The sequence below is a fragment of the Triticum aestivum genome, chromosome 6B, assembly GCF_018294505.1.
Source record: "Triticum aestivum cultivar Chinese Spring chromosome 6B, IWGSC CS RefSeq v2.1, whole genome shotgun sequence".
NCBI lineage: Eukaryota > Viridiplantae > Streptophyta > Magnoliopsida > Poales > Poaceae > Triticum > Triticum aestivum.
Window position 1 is genome coordinate 539,206,250 of NC_057810.1, and position 6,417 is coordinate 539,212,666.

The following is a 6,417-nucleotide window of genomic DNA, read 5'->3' on the forward strand; positions in this document are numbered from 1 at the left end:
CTACGAGTACTGTTAAGGTACACATCAATTACATGTATATCACATATACTTTTGGTGTTGCCGGCCTTCTTGTCCGCTAAGTACTTGGGGCAGTTCCGCTTCCAGTGTCCGCTTCCCTTGCAATAAAAGCACTCAGTCTCAGGTTTGGGTCCATGCTTTGGCTTCTTCCCGGCAACTGGCTTACCGGGCGCGGCAACTCCCCTGCCGTCCTTCTTTAAGTTCTTCTTACCCTTGCCTTTCTTGAAACTAGTGGTTTTATTGACCATCAACACTTGACGTTCCTTTTTGATCTCCACCTCCGCTGATTTCAGCATTGAATACACCTCAGGAATGGTTTTCACCATCCCATGCACATTGAAGTTCATCACAATGCTCTTGTAGCTAGGTGGGAGCAACTGGAGGATTCTGTCGACCACTGTGTCATCCGGGAGATTAACTCCCAGTTGAGATAAGCGGTTGTGCAACCTAGACATTTTGAGTATGTGCTCGCTGACAGAACCATTCTCCTCCATCTTACAACTGTAGAACTTGTCGGAGACTTCATATCTCTCGACCCGGGCATGAGCTTGGAAAACCATTTTCAGCTCTTGGAACATCTCATATGCTCCGTGCTGCTCAAAACGCTTTTGGAGCCCCGGTTCTAAGCTGTAAAGCATGCCGCACTGAACCAGGGAGTAATCATCACTACACGACTGACAGACGTTCATAACGTCTTGAGTCGCTGGGAAAACGGGTGCTTCACCTAGCGGTGCATCTAGGACATATGCTTTCTTGGCAGCTATGAGGATGATCCTCAAGTTCCGGACCCAGTCCGTATAGCTGCTGCCATCGTCTTTCAGCTTGGTTTTCTCTAGGAACGCATTGAAGTTGAGGGCAACATTAGCGTGGGCCATTTGATCTACAAGACATATTGCAAAGATTTTAGACTAAGTTCATCTAATCAAATTATATAATGAACTCCCACTCAGATAGACATCCCTCTAGTCATCTAAGTGATCCATGATCCGAGTCAACTAGGCCGTGTCCGATCATCACGTGAGACGGACTAGTCATCATCGGCGAACATCTTCATGTTGATCGTATCTGCTATACGACTCATGTTCGACCTTTCGGTCTCTTGTGTTCCGAGGCCATGTCTGTACATGCTAGGCTCGTCAAGTCAACCTAAGTGTTTTGCATGTGTAAATCTGGCTTACACCCGTTGTATGTGAATGTTAGAATCTATCACACCCGATCATCACGTGGTGGTTCGAGACAACGAACTTTCGCAACAACGCACAGTTAGGGGGAACACTTTCTTGAAATTATTACGAGGGATCATCTTATTTACTACCGTCATACTAAGCAAATAAGAAGCAAAACATGATAAACATCACATGCAATCAAATAGTGACATGATATGGCCAATATCATTTTGCTCCTTTTGATCTCCATCTTCGGGGCGCCATGATCATCATCGTCACCGGCATGACACCATGATCTCCATCATCGTGTCTTCATGAAGTTGTCACGCCAACGATTACTTCTACTTCTATGGCTAACGTGTTTAGCAACAAAGTAAAGTAATTACATGGCGTTATTCAATGACATGCAGGTCATACAAAAATAAAGACAACTCCTATGGCTCCTGCCGGTTGTCATACTCATCGACATGCAAGTCATGATTCCTATTACAAGAACATGATCAATCTCATACATCACATATATTTCATTCATCACATCCTTTTGGCCATATCACATCACAAGGCATATGCTGCAAAAACAACTTAGATGTCCTCTAATTGTTGTTGCATGTTTTTACGTGGCTGCTATAGGTTTCTAGCAAGAACCTTTCTTACCTACGCCAAAACCACAACGTGATATGCCAATTTCTATTTACCCTTCATAAGGACCCTTTTCATCGAATCCGATCCAACTAAAGTGGGAGAGACAGATACCCGCTAGCCACCTTATGCAACTAGTGCATGTCAGTCAGTGGAACATGTCTCACGTAAGCGTACGTGTAAGGTCAGTCTGGGCCGCTTCATCCCACGATGCCGCCGAAACAAGATAAGACTAGTAGTGGCAAGAAAATTGACAAAAACCAACGCCCAAAACAATCTTGTGTTCTACTCGTGCATAGAAACTACGCATAGACCTAGCTCATGATGCCACTGTTGGGGAACGTAGCAGAAATAAAAAAATTTCTACGCATCACCAAGATCAATCTATGGAGTCATCTAGCAACGAGAGAGAGGAGTGCATCTACATACCCTTGAAAATCGCGAGTGGAAGCGTTCAAGAGAACTGGGATGAAGGAGTCGTACTCGTCGTGATTCAAATCACCGATGATCCTAGCGCCGAACAGACGACACCTCCGCGTTCAACACACGTACGGTTGGGGAAGACGTCTCCTCCTTCTTGATCCAGCAAGGGGGATGTCACGCCCAATATGCGACCCTATCCAAAAGGAACTCAAAGGTCCCACCAAGGATAGACCCGCATATTGAAACGCTTTTGCAAGGTGGATATCATTACATCAACATTACATAATAGATGGGGATACATACAAGAGGCATACAATGCCACACAGATACAACATCACAATACATAAGAGCATCATCCGACTACGGCTGGAACACAAACAGAAACTCAAACGACATCCACCCTGCTAGCCCAGGCTGCCGACCTGGAACCTATCCCCTGATCGAAGAAGAAGCAGAAGAAGAACTCCAACACAAGCAAACATCACTCTCGCGTCATGATCATCGCATAACCTGTACCTACAACTGTTGTTGTAGTAATCTGTGAGCCACGAGGACTCAGCAATCCCATTACCATGGGTATCAAGACTAGCAAAGCTTAAAGGGAAAGGAAGGGGTAAAGTGGTGAGGCTGGAGCAGCGACTAAGCATGATATGGTGGCTAACATACGCAAATAAGAGCGAGAAAAGAGCAAGCGGAACGGTCGTCAACTAGTAATGATCAAGAAGTGATCCTGAACTCCTACTTACGTCAAACATAACCCAGAAACTGTGTTCACTTCCCGGACTCCGCCGAAAAGAGACCATCACGGCTACACACGCGGTTGATGTGTTTTAATTCGGATCTGGTGTCAAGTTATCTACAACTGGACATTAACAAATTCCCATCTGCCTATAACCGCAGGCACGGCTTTCGAAAGATTATACCCTGCAGGGGTGTCCCAACTTAGCCCATGACAAGCTCTCGCGATCAACGAAGGAATAGACCTTCTCCCAGGAAGACCCGATCAGACTCGGAATCCCGGTTTACAAGACATTTCGACAATGGTAAAACAAGACCAGCAACGCCGCCCGATGCACCGACAATCCCGATAGGAGCTGCACATATCTCGTTCTCAGGGCAACACCGGATAAGCGAAGCGTACAGGAACCGACGAATTCAAGTTGCCAAGGAAATGGTCCCGCACGATGCTCTAGTTTGGACCAACACTTAGACAAGAACTGGCCCGGGGGGGCTATAATAAAGATGACCCTCGAGAGAGCGACTCCCAAGGGAAAAGTAGGTGGTGGTGAGGCAAATGGTAAAACCAAGGTTGGGCCTTGCTGGAGGAGTTTTATTCAAAGCGAACTGTCAAGGGGGTCCCATAAATCACCCGACCGCGTAAGGAACGCAAAATCCGGGAACATAACACCGGTATGACAGAAACTAGGGCGGCAAGAGTGTAACAAAACACCAGGCAAAAGGCCGAGTCTTCCACCCTTTACCAAGTATATAGATGCATTAATAATATAAGAGATATTGTGATATCCCAACCAAAATCCTGTCCACCATGGAGCAATCTTATACTTCACCTGCAACTAGCAACGCTATAAGAGGGGCTGAACAAAAGCGGTAACATAGCCAAACAATGGTTTGCATAGGAAAGGTATCAAAGGTTAGAGGTTCATGGCAATTTGGGATGGCTTGATGAGCAAAAGATAGGTAACGCAGCATAGCGATAGAACGAAGCAACTAGCATAGCAATGATAGTATTGAGATCCAGGGTAGTGGTCATCTTGCCTGAAATCCCGCAAGGAAGAAGAACGAGTCCATGAAGAAGACGAACGGATGAAGCCGAACCAACCGAAGACGAACGAATCCTCACGATCGCAACGGAAACAGGAACTATCGAAAAGAAGCACACAACAAGGTAAACACACCACACGTAGACAAGACATGATGCACAATACAAGCATGATGCATGACAAGGCTACATGAAGCTACTCATGGCAAGGGATGATGCAAACAAGAGCAACACATCAAGGCAAGTTTAAATGAGACCGGGAGCAACATATAACAATTCCGGTAAGTCCTCATATGCAAATTTCGAAGTTGGTCCAGATCTGAATAAACCTTATGTTCAAGTTGTTAAACAGCAAGTTAAGATGCACAAAGATGATCTACACGAGATTCTAGTCAAGTTACATATAAAGTTCATTTAGTTCGGAGCTACGGCCTAGAAGATATGAGCAACACAAGTTAAACATGGCATTGATGCAAAATGCACCCAAACATCAAGCAAACACCTCAAAACATGGATGCAACATGATAATATGGAACTTCATACAAAAACAAGCAAGTTTCATATAGAGCACACTCAAAACGGAGCAACGGTTCAACACCCACACATGAAACAAGTTATAGCAACAATCTGTCCAAAACAGCAACTAGGCATATTGCAAGCATCAAAACTATATGCTACAACACCCCAACATAATAACAAAAGGCATGGACATGATTTACAGGTAAAGAATTACAAAACATGAACACTGAGCCATCTCCAGAAATCACTAGAACATACTCAAACACACATGGTAAGATTGCAAGTTATAACAATTTCAGACTTTGCAGAAAATAACATCACGATGCAATGTTTAGAGCTATCAAACAATATGTTACAGGAACTTATCATGGCAAACAAAGGCATGGAATGAATCTACTAAATGCATAGATCAAAAGTCCCTTACTGACCATAAGCCAAAAAGGATCAGAAAATATGATGGCACCCACGTAAACATGGCAAGTTATAATACAGATTCATACATGGCAGAAACAGAATTATGAAGGCATGTAGATGAGCTTGTACCACTCACTACAGAGCAAAACATGGCATGACAAGGCAACCAACAGTAAGAAGACATATTTGTGAAGCTAAGCATGGCAATAGCAAGTTCATAGGGTGCATGGATCACTAGGAAAACACATGGAAACAACTGAACTTAATGTTAATAGGCTGGCAGCAACATTATGAAGCAACTTTAGAGAAAGATTACAACAAGCTACAACAACCTATAAATGCAACCAGGGGCATGGATGGATAGAGGATGACATGTAGATCAAAACATGTTTATAGAACATCTCCAGATTATGCATAGAATGATTGGTAGCAACATGTTTATATAGCACCATGAAATAACAGATTCAGCCTAGCAAAGCAGCAACATCAAGTACACTACTTAACAAGCTCGATTCACTCACCACAAGTCATTGCATGACAAGATAAGCATAGCATCAGCAAGAAGACATGTTTTTGTAACAAACCAAGGCAAGAACAAGTCTATAGCATGCAAGGATCAACTACAACAAGCTTGGCCAATTTGAATAACAAGTAAACAATCTGCCAGGAAACATTTTGAAGCAAAAGTAGAGCACGCAAATGACATGCTAGACTACTCCATAATTACAACCAAGAGCGTGAATGGATACAAAATAACCTATTATTCAAAACATCCTTAATGAAGTATCTCAAAATATGCATGTATCTCTCTGTAGCATCAAGTTTACATGGCATCAAAATAACAGCAGAACAGGAATTGAAATCAGCAACATCATGATGCCTAGTTTGCATGCTTGTGCTAGTCACCACATTGATCACAAAAATACATGGTAAGCACCTCTACAAAGAAGACATGGCATAGTTCAAAATACATGTAGACATCAACCTCATAGGATGCACACATCAATCATGGCAAAAATGACAAATGAGCTCGTTCTGATAACAGACAGCAGAAAACATTATGAAGCACTCTTACAACAATGATTCAGGAATCAATATGACCTCAAATGAATATGATGCAATGGAATGAAATGATGTACTCATTGAGGCGAACAATTCGACATATTACACGCACGAAACGGAGCTACGGATGCAGAGATACAACAGGTCAAACATGGCATGAAAATTACACAGATTCGGGGACTTAGTGGAAATTAGACCTCCGAAAACTGGACGAGGGGATCCCGCGGGACGAGGCGACGTTTGGATCGGGGGAGTGGTGGATCTCATCCCACTCCCCAGATCCGGCGACGACGCGGCGGCTCCGGCGAGCTCCGGCTCCGGCCGGAGCGGAGGAGGACGGCGAGGGGCGGGGAGCTGCGCGGGAGATGGCCGGCGGCGGGGAAACTCCGGCATGGG